Genomic DNA, 21,211 nt, shown 5'->3' with positions numbered 1-21,211 from the left:
TGGAAGCCAGCAGCCTTGCTGTCAAGAAGCTCCAGGACTACTGAATGGTGCGAGAGAACACAGACAGGTCCCAGAGGTTGAGATTCCAGCACCAGCCATGCTCCCAACTGAGTGCAGCTCCTGGTTGATCTCAGTTATACCCTGTGAGCTGGAGAACTGCCCAGCTCAACCCACAGAAATAAGATATCATAAATTTTTGTGTTTTAAGCCATTCAGCTTTGGGGTGCTTTGTTACACAGCAATAGCCACTGAAGAGATTCCATGTGGATTTCGTTTCCAGTTTTTCGGGAGGCAGTGGAGTTTTTTCTATGACTCTAATATCATAGAAGCCAGCAAAGAGAGTGTGCCATGAAGAATGGAACAGCCTTAGAGGAACAGAAAAGACTTAAACCTCTTGGTGGATAAAGGGAAGTATTCCAGGAAAGAGAGAAAGGCTGAGGTACACAGTAGGATGGGAATGTCAGGGGGAGATGTTTGTAATTGATGGAGTGAAATTCTCAAAAGGTGGTAAGGGAGGGGTTTCTAGCAGAAGAAGGGGTTGATTTAGCCTTGGGAGGGAGGAGGTCACCTCTTCCCATGAAAGTGGGACTGACTGGGGAAGAAAATCCAGGAAATCCTGAGGTGGCAGGGAGAAAAACTGAAGAAGCTAACATCAGAGGATGGGATCCCAGTCAAGCAGAGGTAAAGATCGTATGCAGAGGAGGAGGGAAGCCAATGATTGCAATAATGACCTGTTTCGAAGAATACCTATAATAAATAAATAATAATAAGTAGGCAGACAAAGTATGAAAAATCTTAAATCACAGGTGGTGATTCACTGCAATTTTTCTAGCAGTTGGAAGAGAAAAATAAACATTTAATAGAGAAAGTGAAAGCTGGCAGATTTGACCTCCAGGGCCCAATGCCTTTCCCATACATAACTCATCCGAATGAATTGCCTTTTCATTCCTTCTTTAGTGGAACTAATCCTCAGCACAGTGTCCACAACCAGGGGAGAAGGGGCACGTTCCTGAAACAAAGGAGATGGCTCTTCTGAGACCAAGAGATTCCCCTCACTCAGGAAGTGGGCGGCGTCTGGGCAAATCAGCGGGTATGAGTCCCATGTTTGGTAGAAGTGGCCATATGGAAGCTCTTCTCTTTTTGATGACCCTGGAAAGTCTATTTCATGTTCTCTTGAAAAAGGAGAAGGGAGCTGAACGTGGAAATCATTAAGTGTTCTCAAGTGTCCTGTCTGCACCCCTGAGGAGGAATCAGTCTTTTATTTAAGTGTGTGATTTTCGCAATGATATCACCAGAAGTATTATGCTAAATATGAGATGAGATAATTTATAGGGTTTAGTAACACATGACACTGGATGTATTCTGCTTCTGTAGCTCATTAGCTGGGTGACTTTGGACAAGTTTATTTAACGACGCTGAGTCTCAGTTTTCTCATCTGTAAAATGGTGGTTATGAAAATAGCTTCTCCGATTATCTCACTGGCTGTTGTGTAAGGATCAAATGAGATAATATATAGAACACTTTGAAAGCACTCTCCAAATATAAGGTATATTGCATAAGTCACTTGTGAAAAATATTTTGCTTACTGTAGAAACTCATGCCAATCCTGAGACAAACTAGTAGGAGAATTATACTCTTCCTTCCCCAAAGCACAAATGAAGAAAGGATTTTTTAATACTTTTGGGCAATGCCTTGTTGGACTCTTCATGGAACAGATTTGTGATTTGCTGAGCTTCTGAAACCCTCTTTTCCAGTCACTCTGCTAAAGTACCAGTGAGTCATCCACCTAGATTATAAGCGCAGTGGTGTTGGGGGCAGGATGATTGGCTACGTGGGAAGATTCTGTCTGGAATAGGGTTAAGTGGATAACCACTGACATAGGAAAAAAGCCTTTGGGTGGCATGAGAAAGAAATAGTACATTTTCAGACAAATAACTATTATGAGTTTGATAGCTGCACAGTGTTCTGGTTTAAAGACATAAACTCAGGGACCAGATCATGTACATTTGAATCTCAGCTCTGTCACTTACCAGCTGTGGGACCTTAGGCTAGTTGTCTAACTTCTTTGGTTTTCCTCCCTGTACGATGAGAAACGTAATTGCACCTCCTTCATGGGGTTATTGGGAGGAGTCAAGGAGTTAATATTTATAAAACACTTGGAACAATGCCAGGCACATGCAAGTGCTACATAACAATTTATTAAATAAGTTATGGGGCAGATGGTATTTAGTACATCAGACTCCACTTAGACATCTATGTTTGTTTGCTAATTAGATACACTGAATACAAATTTTAAAGAGCTTGTGTGTTTACAGACCTAAATGTAAATATTTTCAGAGACATCCCCTGTATTTGGTGTGAAACCTTTACATGAACACATTACAGGGACTTTCTTAAGACATCAAACCAGGTTTGAGAACTGTGATCGCACATGTGCTCTCAGATTGGGCAATGTGTTTAACCTTCACGCCTCAGCTGCTCTCTCTGTAGTAATGCTATAAAAAATGCTTGCTTCGCAAGGGTGTCATGAAGATGAAAATGAGATAATGTTTGTAAAACTCTTAGTGCTTGCCTGGAGAGGTGCCACCTAAATGCAAACTGTAATTATTAACATCATCTGGTATCCTAATGGTGACTGGCTTAAATGCCATCATCTTACTAAATGACTAAAGCCAATCTTAGAAATTACAGTGTTGGGTGGTTGGATAGTTAGGAACATAGCATCAGACAGCTTCCTGCATGAAGGCTGTTGAGAAGGCATCACCGCTTTGCTGTGTTAAAACTCACTAGCGCTGGATTCCCCTGGGGCAGACTCTGAGAGCTTCACCACTTTGCAAATATGGCTCTCTCGGGGTTACCCTCTGTCATTCCTGAGTGGTCCCAAGTCCACAGGAATCTGGAGTGGGAAGATTTGGAGAGTGAGTTTCCTTCCTGAAATTCATTAGCCACATGGGCTCACAAAGCTTTTAAGAGTGGTTTAAAATTTTGTGGAACCAGTGATATTAATCTTCTTCTGCCTGTTCCAGGTTTACATGAGATAGACAAATGGGTGACAAATGCTTATTGAGTAAATTAATAAAAACTGATAGAGCTGGAAAATCTTTCTATAAAATTCTGCTATCCCTGGGGGGCAGAATATTCCAAAATGGGAGACATATAATTGGTAACAGGCAAGGTGATTTTAGGTGGTACACAGATGAATATTATATATATGTATATATACACAAACACATATATAGACACATACATATACAATTATACATGTGTGTCTGTATAAAAATTAAATACTAGGACATAAAACCTGTGCATTCATGGATATTATTGCTTAGGCAAAGATAAAGTTGGTAATTGAAAAAGACGGTTGGTAGTAACTGAAAAAATATATTTGACTTAAAGGAAAAGATTAGGTAATTAATAGTAATAGAAAATAATAATGCAGTTTTTATAGCAAAAATCATGACTAATGTTAAGGAAATTCCATCTTAGAAGAAAGATGAGAGAGCCTCTGTTCGTTTCGGATTTCTGAGTGCGGGATTTAGATCTCAGGGCAGAATCTAGAGAACAGTGATTTCTCTGGATTGATGGCCACTGTCTGCAAAGTCCTTTTACATGCTTTTACTTATTTTCAGATCAGGCATAATTATTTCTGTTTCATAGACAAGGAAACAGACAGTGTCCTTGAAAAGTTGTGCAAGAGCAAGCTGGCAAGTGAATAAAAATCTGCACATATTATAATACTGTTTAGGGAAAAGAATCATATGCTAAATGGTTTTTACAAAGTAAAAAACTAGTTACTAAAACTAGCGGTCATTCATTTAACTGCTTAGAAACCGACACTGCTAATGGTGGTCCTGTTCTTCTGGGATCTTTCATGGGCCATGCGCTGAGTGCTGTGCTAGAGCTGAGGCCTCAGTGGGCATTACCTGGTCTCTTACTTCAGGGGCTTAAATTTGGTCGTAGGTTACCCACTACTAGCCCAATTGGGCCTCCAGTTATGTTTTGCTTGAATAGTAGAGTGTTTCGGTTTTTAAAAAATGTGTTGTTAGTATTTAAGAAGCTGGAGATTTTACATAAATATCTGGTTCCCGGCGTTGCTTAAAACCATGTGAAGGGGCTTCCCTGGTGGCGCAGTGGTTGAGAATCTGCCTGCCAATGCAGGGGACACGGGTTCGAGCCCTGGTCTGGAAGGATCCCACATGCCGCGGAGCAACTGGGCCCGTGAGCCACAACTACTGAGCCTGTGCGTCTGGAGCCTGTGCTCCGCAACAAGAGAGGCCGCGATGGTGAGAGGCCCGCGCACTGCGATGAACAGTGGCCCGCGCTCGCTGCAACTAGAGAAAGCCCTCACACAGAAATGAAGACCCAACGCTGCCCCCCAAAAATAAATAAATAAATAAATTTATTTTAAACAAACAAACAAACAAAAACCATGTGAAGATCTAGCAAGACCAGGTCTCTGGTTCCTGCTTAGTTGGCCTTTGGTGGGGACACTGTGCTCTCTGGGCCAACACAGTCACTTGCTGGAATCAAGTTTCTTTCCCTTCTTTACCTTGGAGAGCCCAGTTGCAAAGAGCAGTACAGACAAGTCAGCAATTCTTAACAAATCATGGACATTAGCCTAAAGTGTAAAAAACACAAGTTGGGAGAAATCAGCCATATTTTCATGGAACCTAAGGTTAAATATTAAAACAAATGATATATCATGCTGCCTGCAAAATATTTTTACTGCTTTGGCTGTTTCCAGAATTCTTCCATACAATTTGCCATTCACACCCCAACTTTGAGAAATAGACTCGGTGGGAATTATTATCCACATTTTATTGATTAGGAAATTGAATGTCTAAAATTGAAAGAAGTTTCCCAGAAACAGAACCTGAGACAGGGGTTTGGGTGCTGTGATGTCTTGGGCAAGTGTTCTTCAGGAAAATCCTGTGGGGGAAGGAGTGAAGCAGGAGAGGCAGGGAGGGGATGTAGTCTCAGATCAAGACCACCAGGACCTGCACCGTGGGGGAGGGCTCTAGAGCTTTAACCACCCACAGAATTGTTCCTTCCTGGGGCCGTGCTGCCAGCATTTTGTACCACTTCCCAATCAGTCATTGGCTGTGACCTCCCCCCACCAACTTCCTGAGTGAGGTGGCTCCTCTTTTTAGCCCAGGACAGCCTTCCCCGAAATGGGGGCACCTGTGAGCCTTCAGCAGCCAGCACTCAGAGCAGCTGGGGGAGCTTTGGGAACCCCAGTAAACGGGATCTGGGAGGGGGCACCGCAACAGCATCTTTGAAAATACTGAACACGCAGAATCACAGTGAGTTCAACTAATAGCACTATCTACTCAGGCAGTGCACCCACACACATAACCATGCACAGTGTGTTTCAGAAAATACACCAGGGTTCCTTCCAAAACCGGAAAGTTCTCAGTCTACATTTTTTGAGAAATTGAGAGGAAATGGGTCCCACTTTTAAAAAATCCAATTTCACAGCTTATTCTGTGCAAACTGTGGAAATAATTGAAAAATAGTCTTAGAGTTTATAAATCAATAGATTAAAATATACATATAGATATACATATACAGAATATATGCATACGGATATATAGTGTATGTATGGATATAAATATAGCTATAAGATGTGATGGTTAATGTTTGGGAAATATATCTTGCCACAGAAAATGGAAAAGCTTTGTGTTCAAAGGGTTTAGAAAATAAATTCTCCTTTGACAGAGCCTAGCCCCTTGGGATTTGTCATAAGAAGGAAGAAAGAATTTCCAAGAAATATCAGGTTGTCCTTCTGGCATGTTCGTACTTTGTTCTGAAACAATTTGAGTCCGAAGCACGTTTCATCAAGTATAGAAGATGTAGGTTTTGCTAAGTGTGAACAGAAGAGAAAAAAAATGAGATGCAGGGTTACATTCTTAACCTCTAAAATGTTTAGATAAAGATTTAATAGAATTCTCCTTATTAAAGGATGTGAATTATGTGTCCATCCTTCACAACTGATGGGACATTGTCAATATCCACAACTGTGGCAAATCAGGCAGAAAATAAACAGGCAAAAGTCCGAGGTAAAATATATTTTATTTATATTTTTTTCTTCTCTGATTTTTTTCCGTAACACCTTCAAGGTGCCATCCCAAAGCTATTATCATAACTGAATATTTTGCATAATGGAAAGCACAGGCACCTCAGATCTCCTTTTGCATGACAAATGCTTAATTAGAAAAATAATGGGATGGAAATGAAATTGGTATTTACTATGACTGGAACAGAGAATTGTCCTGGAGAAGAAAATTCCGTTTTAATTTACCAAAGGCAAAAAAGAAAAACAGATTTAAAAAATAAGCAAGCGAGCAAGAAAAGAATCTTACATGATGGAAATAAATCAGAGACTAAAGGGTATGGCTTGTGCCTATGGTTGGGATGGAATTCCTCTCCCTCTCTCTCTCTCTCTCTCACATCCACCACACACACACACACACACACACACACACACACACACACACACACACGTGTCACATCATAAAGGCCAACACAATTTTTAAAAATGTGATATTAAAGTCCTTTTTAATTGCTTGTGAAAAAAAGAATCAAGCCCTCTAAATGTTACATTTCCATCAGATTAGATAAAATATATACCAAATTAGTGTATCGTCCAATTCTGCACTGCATTAGCAACCTAATTATAACTGTGAAATAATTCAGTGTAAAACTGTATGCTAAAATATGGTAATTGCTATTTTATGGTTTTTGAAGAACTAGTTGTATTTTCCTATGTCTCTTTGAGTTGTTGTTGCTGATTTGTTGCCTTCGGCTAGTGAGTCAGAGGCCATAGGATTCTACTTTACCACAGAATAGGAGAATTACATTAATTCCCCCCTTTGCATTTATTTGCAGATTTTCATTCTTTAACAGCAATACATCTTGTCATACAAAAGAGGATAGGGTCCCACACAAGGTGCCTGAATCCTTTGTCCATCTTAGGCTTGATCTTGTGAAGCTATCTAAAAATGTGCATGGGATGTACATAGGTTCTCAAATTTTTTTTTTTTTTTTTTTTTTTTTGCGGGACGCGGGCCTCTCACTGCTGTGGCCTCTCCCATTGCGTGCGGAGCACAGGCTCCGGACACGCAGGCTCAGCGGCCCATGGCTCACGGGCCCAGCCGCTCCACGGCATGTGGGAATCCTCCCGGACCGGGGCACGAACCCGTGTGCCCTGCATCAGCAGGCGGACTCTCAACCACTGCACCACCAGGGAAGCCCCTGATTTTGTGTTTTTAAATTGCGATGTATCTCTTTAGGGCAGTTTAGATTCATTGAAAAACTGAGAGGGAAGCTCAGAGATTTCCCATCTAGCTCCTACCCCACGCACGCGTAGCCTACCCCATTATCAACATCACTCACCAGTTGGTACAGTTTTTAATAAGGGTGAAGCTACATGGATACATCACAATTACCCTGAGTCCACAGTTTACATTACAGTTCACTCTATGGGTTGGACAAATGTATAAATGACATATATGCACCATGATGATATCATACAGAATATTTTTACTGCCCTAAAAGCCCTCCGTGTTCTGCCTATTCACTCCCTGACTCCACAACCACTGATTGTTTCTTTTTTTACTGTCCACAGTTTTGCCTTTTCTGAATGTTAGATAGCTGAAGTCATATAGAAATTAGCCGTTTCAGATTGGTTTCTTTTACTTAGTAATATGCGCTTGACTTTCCTCCATGTCTTTTCATGCCTTGGTAACTCCTTTCTTTTTAACACTGAATGCTATTCTGTGGTCTGGATGTACCGCAGTGTATTTATCCATTCACCTACTGGAGGGCATCTTGGTTGCTTCCAAGTTTTGACATTTATGATTTAAGTTGCTATAAACATCCATGTACAGGTTGTTTTCTTTTTCAATTTTTTACTCCTTCTAGGACAAGGACAAATTAAGACTGTCAGATGGGAGAAGCTATTCAAATTCTTAGCTATGAATTGTGTTGCCTTCAAAATGCCGCACAGTAGGTCCGCAACTCATTGGAATGTCTCAGCCATCTGTGCGTGTGTGTGTGTGAGTGTGTGTGCGCACACGTGCAAGCGCACCCCGTTCAACTTGTCACCATTCCACCAGATTTGGCCCAACTTTTAATTGGGAAAAATGTGAAGAGAGGGCTCATCCCTGCCTCTATATCTAAGTAAATAGGGATTTACACTGAGTTCCACTCCTTTCTCTTCTTGCTAAGGGGTCTGAGGTACACACTGTTTGACATCTTCTTTTCCCAGAGTCAAATCCAAGACAGAGGAAATGAGACTCTATATTAATCAAGGAGCATGTGCACTGTGATAACCGGATCACTCACACTTCATGCTTAATCAGAACATCCGTCCAGCTTTCGTATCACCTTTGAATAAAGACAGTAACAAGACTGCAATGGTCAGGACCATGAGTTTTATTAAACAGCAAATTGGAAACTGTCCCAGTTCATTCATTCCTCCATTCAACATTCTTTCGCTAAGTGCCCATCCCAGTACTAGGCTCTGGGAGTTGAAAACAAGATGAGATGCAGTGTAGGGTGGGGGAGGGTAAGGTAACTGCAGACAGATTGGAAGATACCAGGTCTCAAGCAGCCCTAGAGCCTGAGCTATAGGTGCCATGTCGGAAGTAGGCATCCAAAAGATGGAGCTTTGTGGGAGGTCCCTTCTTTTCCGTCCCTATTGTCAATGCCCAAATTCAGGCCAACGTCACTTCTTACCAGGACTTCTGACCGTGAGGGCCTTTTAACTGATCTTGGCCACCAGTTCTAGCTCCTTAAATCCACCCTCCTCACTGTTACCAGGAGTCTTCCCCAAATGCATATCAGACCATTTCCCAGCATTACTTACAACCCTTAAGCATCTTTGCCCTCACCTTGAAGACCAAGGCCAAACTCATCAGCAAGGGCCTCCATGAGCTGGCCATCCTGCCTCTGACCACGCTTCACCCCACACTCATGTTCTGGCAAAGCAACTGCTTGTGTGCCTGTCACACTAGAGCACTTGGGATTCCCTCCTTCCACTCGGCCTGTGTGCTTAAGATCCTGGATTTTACTGTCACACAGCTCTGGGTCTGACTGTGGGCTCTGCTGCTTCCTAGCTCTGTGACCAGGTGTGAGAAATTTTGACCCATGAGCCTCAGCTTGTAAAGTGGGGGTGATAATGGAATCTGCTTCATAGGACACTGTTGTGGGAATTAAATTAAATAATGAATGTATATCACCTGTCAAGTTCCTAGTCCATAGTAAGCATTCAACATACTTTACATTATTCCTACTGTCTTTTTTTTAACTTTTAAGACAGTTAGGCTTAACCTTCTCCAGGAACTTTTTCCTGTTCTGCCTCCAGTTTCACAGGCTGTGTTAGACACTTCTTTTACGGGGTCCTCATTACCCTGAGTGTAGCTCCTATTGCAGTGTACTATAATTATTGTCCTGCACCCAAATTATTGTTTCAGACTGTGAACCTCATAAAGGAAGGGACTGTCACTTCACAGTCATTCCCAGACCCACAGTGTTTGACATCGTGCCTAGTGCCAAGCGGTTCTCTGTTTGTATTTGCCCATCAAGAAGCCCTAAGACACAACTGAGGCAAGAAGGAGCAAGTATGTGCTCTGCCAGGCAGAGCGATGCCTCTGTAGCCACAGCTGGGAATCCAGGCCAGGAGATGGAGCCACAAAGGGTCAGGCACCCCGGTATGCATCCAGGAGGTGAGATGGCAGAATCCATCAAAAACGTCTGGGTAACAGGCTCAGGACCCGGGGGCAGGACGGTGGGCCCAAGGCTTCCTGACGCACATCCCTTTCTGCTCCTATGGAGGGCAGTTGCTTGAATTCATCCTGACTAGAGTTAGGAAGAGAGGCAGGAAGCAGGGTAATTTCTCACAACAGACATGGAAAAAAAAAATATCCTGGAAAATCAGCAAAGCTTTCTCTACTTGATGACCATTTTCTTTCTTTCTTTTCTTTCTTGTTTTTTTTTTTTAAATAAGATTTTAGCTATAGTGTTTTTTAAATATTTATTTATTTGGCTGTGCTGGGTCTTAGTTGCAGCACACAGGATCTTCATTGCCACATGTGGGATCTTCATTGCGGCATGAGAGCTCTTTTAGTTGTTTCATGCGGGGTCTAGTTCCCTGACCAGGGATCGAACCCGGGCCCCCTGCATTGGGGGCTTGGAGTCTTAACTACTAGACCACCAGGGAAGTCCCCATTTTCTTTTTATTATTCGAAATATTGTGGAAAGAAAGAAGGTCTTCTTTTTAGGGAAGTTCCATGTTGGTTCCCCACAGAGAAGGAGCCATTTTGGTGATGTGTCCTGCATTATGGTTTTGTGGTTCCAGATTTTGACTGGAAAGGAAAAGAGTTCTGAGGTGACCAGGTGCTCTGGTTTAGCCCTAACCACACAGAATAAGGCAGCCAGTTGAGAAAAGGAATGTGATCTCAGCAGAGACAAGCCTCCCTTCCACTTAGGGGTCATGATATACATGTGCATCTTTTCTGGGCAGGCTCGGTTTGGCCGTCTTTTTCTATGTGACCAACAGAAAACAGACAGACAGAAAAGCAGGAAGTTCTGAGAGCTGCTTCATGATTATTGTTACTAAGGAAACCAATTTTTTAGTATTCATGTGTTCGGCAGATTGTTGCTCTGAATCTCTGAGGCTGAGGCAATATCACAGAATAGCATGAGGGAGAAGAAAGGATGAAAACAGCCAATCGATATGGAAGCTCTTTAAGACTATGTTGCTAATTTAGCCATCATTCGTGATTACGAATGGCTTTAAAAATGAGATCACTGCTAGCATCAAGTGATTTATAGAGTGATCAGGAGTACATTTTCCTGCTGCATTTGTACAATCATATTCCATAGTATCCATGCACTGGAAAAGCCTCTCTGGAGGGGACAAAGATCCCTGAAATCTGGTTCCATTTTGAGAAAATCATCTTTGTGTGAAAAGGGCATCTGAAATTTATCTCCATCTCTTGTCCCTATTCCAAAACGCCTTTTCCTTCGTATCTGAAGTTGGAGGTGGCAAGTGTATCATTCATGACCACAAAGGCAATGTTTTCTCTAGCAGAGGATGAGAGCATTCACTATAGTTGAGCATCAGTCCCCCAATCTAAGAGAAGTCAATCCCATGGAAGTCACAGTCCCAAAAGGACACTCGTAATCCTGCAGATGGGCCTCTGGGTGGCAAAGGCCTTCAGAATATTAAAGAGCCAAGTCAGGGAATATGGAACCCCGTATTGCTGATCAGATAGAGTGAGAGAGAAGAGCTAGAAGAACTAGGGAGAGACAATCCACTTCAAATCCCTACTTGCTCCAATTATCAGAATAATGATCAGTGAATTTTGCAGCTGAGACTGTGGCCAGCTAGTAATTCTCATGATGCGAATCCAAGCAAGGGGATCGCTAAGAACTCTTTCTCTCATAGAGAAATAGTATAAATGGAAACATTTAAGTTCAAAACAGAGTGTCCCGCCCCTTCTCTTTCACCTGCACAGCTGAGGGGAAAACACTGGGGATTCTAGGGGCATCTCTTGGTTTGGGGATACAAGTATCCATTGAACTAGATCATCGTTAACCTCCCAGTTCAAGGTTATGTCACTGGCATCCTTTTCACATGTTCAATCACCATTAATTGAGCACCAGATTATTGCATTCAAAGCCCTCTGCTGGATGCAGTCAGAGATGTAAAAAGGAGTACGATGCAGCCTCATAACTCAAAGAACCCACAAGCTAGTTGACGGTAATCAGAGTGAAAAACATCAACCTGAGCTGATCACCATCCTCCTTAAGGATTTTAAAACGTCGTTATGTGTTGTGAGTTTTCCTGGCCCTGTGCCACTGCCCCCCTTCATCTCTGTGGGCTCCACATTCCCTGTACTCCCACACCAGCTTCCTCAGTTTCCCGGCTCCTATCTCCTCCCCTCAAAGTTCAGAGCTCAATTCAAAAGTCACTCCTTCAAGGAAGTTTTCCTGATTCCACAGGTCAGGCCCCCTGCCATATTTTCTCGTGTACCTTCTTTTTTTCCTTTCCTGCAGTAATTGCAGTTTGATTATGTATTTATGTGACTGTTTAATACTGTCTGCGCTTCTCTGTGTTAGACTCCAAGTTTAAGGGAAGCAGAGGCTGAGGCAGCGTGGGCTCATCACAGAGTCCTCAGGACTCATCACAGAGCCTGGTATAGAGCTGGCTCTTGACAAATGTTTCTTAAATAAATTATTTAAATTTATGAACAAATGTGCACAATGAAGTAAGTTTGAAGATAAGAGAAACAAGATCCTGAGGCAGAGGGCCATTAAACGGTGTGGCTGGGGGCTGGTTGTTTCTCCCCCAAACATTTGCTATGTACACAGTGCCCTGCACATAGGATGCCTGTGGGATGAATGAAATGAATGAGTGAATGAATTGTGAGCTGGGAAAAACCATCTCTCATTTTCTCTTCTTTGTTTGTTTGCTTACATGATTAGATTTTACCTAAATAGCAATGTTCAAAAACACATTTTTGTGTGTGCCACAAACATGTGGAAAGAGAGTCAAAAAATAAATAACCCAGGATCTGGCTGAGTGACCCCTTTTGGCCATTCCTGTAGTAAAACAGAGGTTTATGGGCCAGAGTCTACTTTTAATGGAAATGGCAGAAAAGGGTCACTCAGCCAGATCGTGGGTTATGGACAACTTCAATGTTCTAAGGAAGAACTCCTGGCTGCTTTGGCTGTGAATGCTGACTTGAGAGCCTTCTGTTTCATATGTGCTTAGACCTGGAGCTACAGTTCATTTATTCATTTATTAGTTGACTCCTTCATTGATTCACTCAACACACGTTTCTTAAGTATCCACCATATGCTAGTTTCTGAACTATGGGTATCTACCTTTTACCAGGAAAAAAGATAGTTAAAGCCTCTCATGATTTACTTGGGAAACTAGAGCTGTAAAAAGATGAATCCACTCTAGCATGAGAGTTGAGAAACAGATGCCTTTAGCGCTCAGTACTTCCTCATCTGTAGCATTGATCAGACTCGTTTTTGCACTTTTAGTGGCTATGAGCTCCACAAAGACAAGCCTCCTTTTATCTTATCCATCTTTGTACCTCCAGCAACTGGCACTATCCCTGGAACATAGTGGACCTTAATAAATATTTAGCTATTGGCTAAGCGTAGCTAATGTTTATCATAGGAGACAAGCCCTAAGTTCTGCATGTTAGAATGCAGTGCCTCATTTAATCCTCATAACACCACTAGGATGTAGTTGCTATTATATTTCCATTTTACACATGAGGAAACTGAGATGTGGAGAAGCCGAGGAGCTTGACAAGGACACACAGCAAAGCGAAGTGACAGAGCCAGTCTTCAACCTTGGTCTGTCTGACATATACCCACCATGGGCTCCTGCTTTTCTATTAGGTTGGACCATATGAAATTGCTGATATTTGGTCCTTTTGACCTACAGAAACAGCAAATGTATAAGTAGATAAGTAGCATAAGTACTTATAACCTAATATAAGTAAATGAAATAAAATAAAGGAAAGGTTATATATAAGGCACTGGGGAAGCAAAGCAGGGGAGGGGTCAGGGGTGGCTTCCTGGGGCCAGCCTTGCAGGATGGCCAGGGATGAATTGGCGTTTTAGGTGGAAGGAGGGGCACAGCATGGGTACTGACCCACCCCCTGACTCAACCCATCTTCCTTATGGGCTCACCATGCGCCAGGGCTCATGCAAAGACGAAGCAGAGCTTGGAGTCGTGCAGGGAGGACAATTATAATAAAATGGGTGTATTTATTATGCTCTAGTAAAAATGCCCTGAGAATACACAGCAAAGGCCCAGATGTGAGAGAGACCAAGAACGGGAGGATAGTGGTTGAGACCCATGGGAGCAAAGCATGCCAGGCTGGGGAGCAAGATGAGGGCAAGTGGGTGCCATTAGGAAGGGCTCTGATGCCTGGCATGAACTGGACAGAACGCAGGAGAAACCAGTGGAGGGTGTGTGCCAGAAGAGGGCTCCAGAAGATTCCCTTAGCTACAGCATGGTGGAGTGTTTGGAGGGGGATGCATGGGAGGAAGGAAGAGCACTTAAAGCTCTTTGGGTGGAAATATTGAGAGCCTGAGGTTCACAGAGGAAGCAGAAATACGGATGGTCAAGTCCCGTGAAGTTTAGAGCTGAGTAAACCCTGAGAATTATCAATTACTCTAGGTATTCTGTGAGACACAGGTGTTCTGATTCAATTGGTTTAAATCTCTAGAAAGGCTCCACTATCTTTCTACACAAAGGATTCTGCGTGCCAGAGGGCTCTTTGTGCTAGGTTCTCTCCTTAAAATCCCTCTTTGGGTATGTTTAAATTCAGTTGGGGTTCTTGGCAGTTAGAGGTTGCTTGTTTTAACATTTATGTTCATGGAGGAAGAGGGTTTTTTCAAAAATTTATTTTATTTATTTATTTTTGGCTGCGTTGGGTCTTCGTTGCTGCTGGCGGGCTTTCTCTAGTTGTGGTGAGCGGGGGCTACTCTTCGTTGCGGTGCGCAGGCTTCTCACTGCGGTGGCTTCTGTTGTTGCAGAGCCCGGGCTCTAGGTGCGTGGGCTTCCGTAGTTGTGGCATGCAGGTTCAGTAGTGTGGCTCGCAGGCTCTAGAGCACAGGCTCAGTAGTTGTGGCGCACGGGCTTGGTTGCTCCGCAGCATGTGGGATCTTCCCGGATCAGGGCCCGAGCCCGTGTCCCCTGCATTGGCAGGTGGATTCTTAACCACTGCGCAACCAGGGAAGTTCCGGAGGAAGAGGTTTTAATCAAAGATTATGGAACGTCATCTCTTCTGAATCTAGATCTTTTTCTCACTCCCACATGCCTCCTTGAATAGTGTCAGGAATCTCTGCTCTGGCTCTTAATGTTTGCAGTATGATTTTTGAGTTGACTGCCTCATGTTTCCTCTGTTCTATCTCCTGAGACAGACATGGGTCACTTTTGCTCCCCCACTGGCACTCAAAACAGATGTCAACATCCCGGGCACCAGTAAATATCATGAAGCCCATTCAGAGTACTGACATAGCTCTGTAACTCTTCCTGACACGTCAAATGCAGTAAAAGCTATTAATAATTACAGAAGACAAGCAGATTTGGATTTTTAAAATCAACCACAAACAATATTTTTACATAGAACAGACTAAATCCTAGCTATATCTAAAAAAGTGTTAATGTTATAATGTATTTAGTGAAGCTCAAGCAACCAAAGGTTGTCACAGAACAGAAAAATGGGACATTAAAAAAATTAAGACAATTCAGCAAAAGGCCATATTCTGGTTAAGTGCAGGATCATAAATTCAAATACGATTTTTGAGATTCTCTGATCAAAAACAGGGCTGACCATCGGGCTTTCCCTTGCTATAATTAAGGCTGTCTGTTAGCCTGGCCACTCTGTATGGTCACAGCCAACCCTTTTGGATAGAGGTGGCCAGATGTAACAACCACATCTACTGCCCTGGGAGGCGGAGCAGAAAGGAAGCTGTAGAGTTGCTAATTGGTAAATTTCATTACAGCCTTAGCGTTCTCTTGCTGTTGTAATTTCCACAATCGCAGCCGACAAAATTCCCCCTAAAACAACGAAGCATCTTTACTTCCTGCAGATGAACCCAAAAGGAGCCCTTGTGGGAGATAGTCACCTCTGATGTCCGATTTACCGCAGAGGGCAACAGCGCTGGGAATCCTCTAAGGAAGCAACAATGGAGATTTATGGTACCATCTGTCTCTGGCAGATTTAAATGTTTATGTCTCCATAGCGATAGGGTTTGGGCAGCAATATTGTTGATACCCAAGAAGAAAAGATGTGATTAAAATTCAGAGACTAAGAGCGGGAAGATGATCTGATCCAATATGATATATATATATTTTTAGATGTTGGGGGTAGGAGTTAATTAATTAATTAATTAATTTATGGCTGTGTTGGGTCTTCGTTTCTGTGCGAGGGCTTTCTCTAGTTGTGGCAAGCGGGGGCCACTCTTCATCGCGGTGCACGGGCCTCTCACTATCGCGGCCTCTCTTGTTGCGGAGCACAGGCTCCAGACGCGCAGGCTCAGTAGTTGTGGCTCACGGGTCTAGTTGCTCCGCAGCACGTGGGATCTTCCCAGACCAGGGCTCGAACACGTGTCCCCTGCATTAACAGGCGGATTCTTAACCATTGTGCCACCAGGGAAGCCCTCATAGTTTACTGCTTCTCTTTCTCTCTCCTGCTCCACACTGTTGACTTTTTTTTTTCCTCTCATCTAGACAAAATCAATGACCTCAGTAATTTACCTTAGCTGAGTCTCTATCAAAACTTCCTAGAGGGGCTTCCCTGGTGGCGCAGTGGTTGGGAGTCCGCCTGCCGATGCAGGGGACACGGGTTCGTGCCCCGGTCCGGGAGGATCCCACATGCCGCGGAGTGGCTGGGCCCGTGAGCCATGGCCGCTGGGCCTGCGCGTCCCGAGCCTGTGCTCCACAACGGGAGAGGCCACAACAGTGAGAGGCTCACGTACTGCAAAAAAAAACCCACCACCACCAACAAAAAAACAAAAACTTCCTAGGGTCCAAACAACACTTGTTAACTGTGGGAAAGAGAAAGTGAGCCAGGTGGTGTGGAATGAGCTCCCCCTGGAACAATAGAACCTCGGCGTTCAAAACAACGTTAAGGACACCACTGAAAAACTCTGAATGAAAACCCCCCTTAGCTCCCTCCAAAGCTTTATGGATTTCAGTCGTTTCTCTTCTGGTCCCAGTACAGTAATCTTTGGATTATTCAAAGATTTTTCACATTTTCTGTACAATTTCTTTTCATATAAATTATTCACTGAATAAAAAATGTATATGAAATCTCTCCTTTTTTTCCCTCCAGAGTAACTCACTCTCCCTAAGGATGCGAACAATAGGATTTGTGTTTGAGCAAGTTGTTAAAAATAAGTCTTAAGCTTTAGGAAGGAATCACATGTGACTCAGTTAGTTCTAAAAATAAATAAATAAAGCCTGGGGAGAGTAGGGGGCAGAGAGAGAATGACTTAGGGGAAAAAGAACAAGCAATTCATTTTCACCAGTTGCAAGACATGGTCTAAATATAGAAGCGGAGACTCCAGTCATCTTTGAGGGCTGAGCATCACTCCCTTGCACCACCCCCTACACTGAAATACACTTTCATTTGTCAGCCTGCAAAGAAAAATCTCTGCACCCCTCGTATTTCTCTACACTTGGAAAATTGATGGCACACCATCTTATAGCTGTGGCCACAGAATCAAAACCTTGTAGAAAAGAGATTTTCTTGCCTTGAATGAGTGGGGTTGAAAACTAGAACACCTGTCCTAGAAGATGTTATTTTAGTCCCCTGCAAAACATTTAAAGCTAGACAAGTGCTTATTTAATTCTTTGGCATAGCAGGGTTTTAAAAAAATAGTATTAAAAAACTACTTACTCAGGCTAAGTCAAATCCACGCATTAACAAGTCTTAGAGACTAGAGATGGAGGGCGTGCTGATTGTTGGCTACTTCAGGAGCGTTCTTTTTCCTTTGGGACAGTGGCTGCCTGGCTTGGGGACGCAGGAAACTAATGAGGGACAAAGAACAAAACTCCTCTGTATAACACGTGGTTTCCTGTGAGGAAAGTGGGACGCCAGGCAGTTATCACCTCCAGATTCAAAAGCAAAGGTTTCCCAAGTGCTTATGGGGGATAACATGCAGTTGGAGATAATTTTTAAAACAGAGACCTAACTCCCAGAATTTCAAGAAGACTGCAGTCTTGGATTTTCTCCCATTCCACCAAACTCATCCAGATCAGTAAGCAAATGCATGCTAGGCCAGTGCCTTTAAGAGGTGCGGTGGTTTTAACACAAGGCTGCGTATGATTTGAAACACCTGCCATCAAGAGGCCTAATTCCCCTCCCTTTAAATATTGGGCTGGTCTTAGTGACTTGCGTCTAAGTAAGAGTAGGTAGCAGAAATGATTCTGTGTGGCTTTCGAGGCTAATTCATCAAAGGTGATACAGCTTCTGCCTGTCTGTCTCTCTTGAGGTGTATTCCTTTGGAGAATGGAAACCACCACGCCAGGGAAATCCCAGAGAGAGAGCATGGAGAGATAAACAGGAGATGCCTGTGGAGAGCCAGCAGTTCCGGCCGCCAGCCATTCATGTCTTCCCAGCCCATGAGCCAGATACAGGAGCACAGGAGCCCTTGATTTGCCTCCAAGCCCAGCGACCGCCGACATCTTGAGCCAGAACTACCCAAACAGGCTGATCCCTAATGCTGGATCCACAGAAACCAAGAAAGAGAACAAAACTGAGTATTGTTTTTAGGCTACCAGTTTGGGGGGTGATTTGTTTCACAATAGATAAATAGAAATAGTTTGGTACCTAAAAGTGAGCCACTGCCATAACAAAACTTAAAAACATGCAGCAGCGGTTCAGGGCATTGGAAGAGTTTTGAAGAGGCTGTCGGAGAGGAATTAAAGGAAAGAGAGGAAGGTGTGTTGGAAGCTGGAGGAAAGGATTCCCTGGTTATGAAATGGCGGAAAGTCTCGGAATACTTTCACCAGTGGTAATGTGGAAAATAGAAAATGTACCTGATAAACTCATGATCCAGTAGGATTTCCAGGAAGAGTGTTCAAGGCGACCTGATTCTTCCAGATGCCCATAGGAAATACGAGAGGAGAAAGATGAGCTAAAGAAAGAATTGTTTAAAAGAGCCAAGACTTTGGGTGTTCAAAAAATAAAACTATTCTTCAGTTTCATCTTCTCCAGATGGCAAATGCAGCTAAAATTAAAATATGTAATTTCTATCTAAAGATGAAGGCAACGGTGAAGAACCCTTTGTTAAGACCTCAGCCAGATTTGAGGCAGTGCCGCACAGGTTCTTTCAAACCATCCAAAGTCCCTCGAAAGATATGAAAGGCACGCATTTTAGATGTCTCCGTTAAACAGAAGTGCGTATAAAAATCTTAAGGGCACAGTCCTGCAGTAGCCTTAGAGGAAGTCTAAGGTAGAGAAAAGCTTATCTCGAGATTTGAGATAAGCTTTGGCTGGATTCGATGTTTGTTTAATGGAGTGAATCCTAACAAGATTGATGAGAAACAAAATATTAAGCAGACTTGTACTAGCGAAAACATTGCCAGCTCGGACTAAAAGGGACAGAGGTGGTATAAAATGAACAGAGGTTTTTGGAATCCCAAAATTCTATGGGAGAGAAGCAGACTGAGAAAACAGGAAGGATAATTCAGAGGGAGGCAACAAGAGCCCAAAGAATGAAGTCAAGAGCCATGGAGAATCATTCCTAGGGAACCATACTGAGCTCTAATCAAGGAACTGGCAACATGTGCCTGGCTGGATTTCAATTTCAGAATTGCTGCAGACTGGCTACCTGATTGCTACAGATTCAGAAATGTCTGTAGTGGCTATCCCACCAAAGTATGTTGGATGCGAGGAGCAAATAACTTGTCACTTTAGTTCACACATCTTCAGATCAAGAACTATACTCAGGAAGCTGTAATTGTGAATCTGCACCTACAGAGCCTCATCTGCAGCACCTGAACCTGATTTGGATGATGAGATACTGGACCTTGAGTGTGAGATGGATGCTATCCTGATGAGGTGTTTGGGAGTTCAGGAAGCAGGTGAGTGTATTTTGCATGTGGGATCGGGATCTGTATATATAACTTGTGGTAAGAGGGCAGATTGTTGTGGTTTTAAAGCATACCCACAATTTTTTGACATTCTTTCCACCGAAATGTGGAGTCTAATTCTCCTCCCTTTAAATACAGGCTGGCCTTCATGACTCATTTCTAACAAATGTAATGCAAGGCCGTGAGAAGCAATACACCTTCTACCTGGTTCTCTTGTTCTCTTGGTGCATGTGCTTTGGAGCCCTGGGCCACCATATTAACTGTGCGGATAACTTGAGCCATCGTGCTTAAGAGACCTTGTGGAGAAACCACATTCAGTTAGAGGCGCTCTGCTCTAGCTCTTTTAGCTCCCAGCTCTCCGAGTCTTCCCAGCTCTGGCACCTGATACATGAGTGACGAGACTTAAACGTGACCCCGGCTAAGCCACCATTTGACTGTTAGTCTCATGAGAACCTCAAGCTAGAACCACCCAGCTGAACTGCTCCTGAATTCCTGACCCATAGAATTATGAGAGATAATAAATGACTTGTTTTTTTTTTTAATTTATTTTTTAACATCTTTATTTGAGTATAACTGTTTTACAATAGTGTGTTAGTTTCTCCTTTACAACAAAGTGAATCAGTTATACATATACATATCTTCCCATATCTCTTCCCTCTTGTGTCACCCTCCCTCCCACCCTCCCTATCCCACCCCTCTAGGTGGTCACAAAGCACAGAGGTGAACTCCCTGTGCTATGTGGCTGCTTTCCACTAGCTATCTAATTTACATTTGGTAGTGTGTATATGTCCCTGCCACTCTCTCACATCGTCAGAGCTTACCCTTCCCCCTCCCCATATCCTCAAGTCCATGCTCTAGTAGGTCTGTGTTTTATTCCCATCCTACCACTAATCTCTTCATGACATTTTTTTTTTTTTTAGATTCCATATATATGTGTTAGCATACGGTATTTGTTTTTATCCTTCTAACTTACTTCACTCTGTATGACAGACTCCAGGTCTATCCACCTCATTACAAATAACTCAGTTTCATTTCTTTTTATGGCTGAGTAATATTCCATTGTATATCTGTGCCACATCTTCTTTATCCAATCATCTGTTGATGGACACTTAGGTTGCTTCCATGTCCTGGCTATCGTAAATAGAGCTGCAATAAACATTTTGGTACATGACTCTTTTTGAATTATGGTTTTCTCAGGGTATATGCCCAGTAGTGGGATTGCTGGGTCATATGGTAGTTCTATTTGTAGTTTTTTAAGGAACCTCCGTACTGTTCTCCATAGTGGCTGTATCAATTTACATTCCCACCAGCAGTGCAAGAGGGTTCCCTTTCCTCCACACCCTCTCCAGCATTTATTGTTTCTAGAGTTTTTGATGATGGCCAATCTGGCCAGTGTGAGATGATATCTCATTGTAGTTTTGATTTGCATTTCTCTAATGATTAATGATGTTGAGCATTCTTTCAGGTGTTTGTCGGTGATCTGTATATCTTCTTTGGAGAAATGACTATTTAGTTCTTCTGCCCATTTTTGGATTGGGCTGTTTGTTTTTTTGTTATTGAGCTTCATGAGTT

At 42.9% G+C, this 21,211-nt stretch overlaps 1 protein-coding gene across 8 annotated transcripts in view; it reads left to right on the top strand.

Moving 5' to 3' along the window:
• Positions 1-21,211, top strand: part of MTERF1 (mitochondrial transcription termination factor 1) — a 710,255-nt gene that overhangs the window by 528,784 nt on the left and 160,260 nt on the right. For all 8 annotated transcript variants that reach the window (XR_010842225.1, XR_010842224.1, XR_010842223.1 and 5 more), the window contains one exon: positions 18,037-19,630. The gene's annotated coding sequence lies outside the window, so the exon portion shown is untranslated. The remainder of the gene's footprint in view (positions 1-18,036; positions 19,631-21,211) is intronic.

The sequence above is a fragment of the Kogia breviceps genome, chromosome 9, assembly GCF_026419965.1.
Source record: "Kogia breviceps isolate mKogBre1 chromosome 9, mKogBre1 haplotype 1, whole genome shotgun sequence".
NCBI classification, from domain to species: Eukaryota; Metazoa; Chordata; class Mammalia; order Artiodactyla; family Physeteridae; genus Kogia; species Kogia breviceps.
Note: the sequence above shows the minus strand (reverse complement) of the source record. Positions and strands in the feature narration are given on the sequence as shown.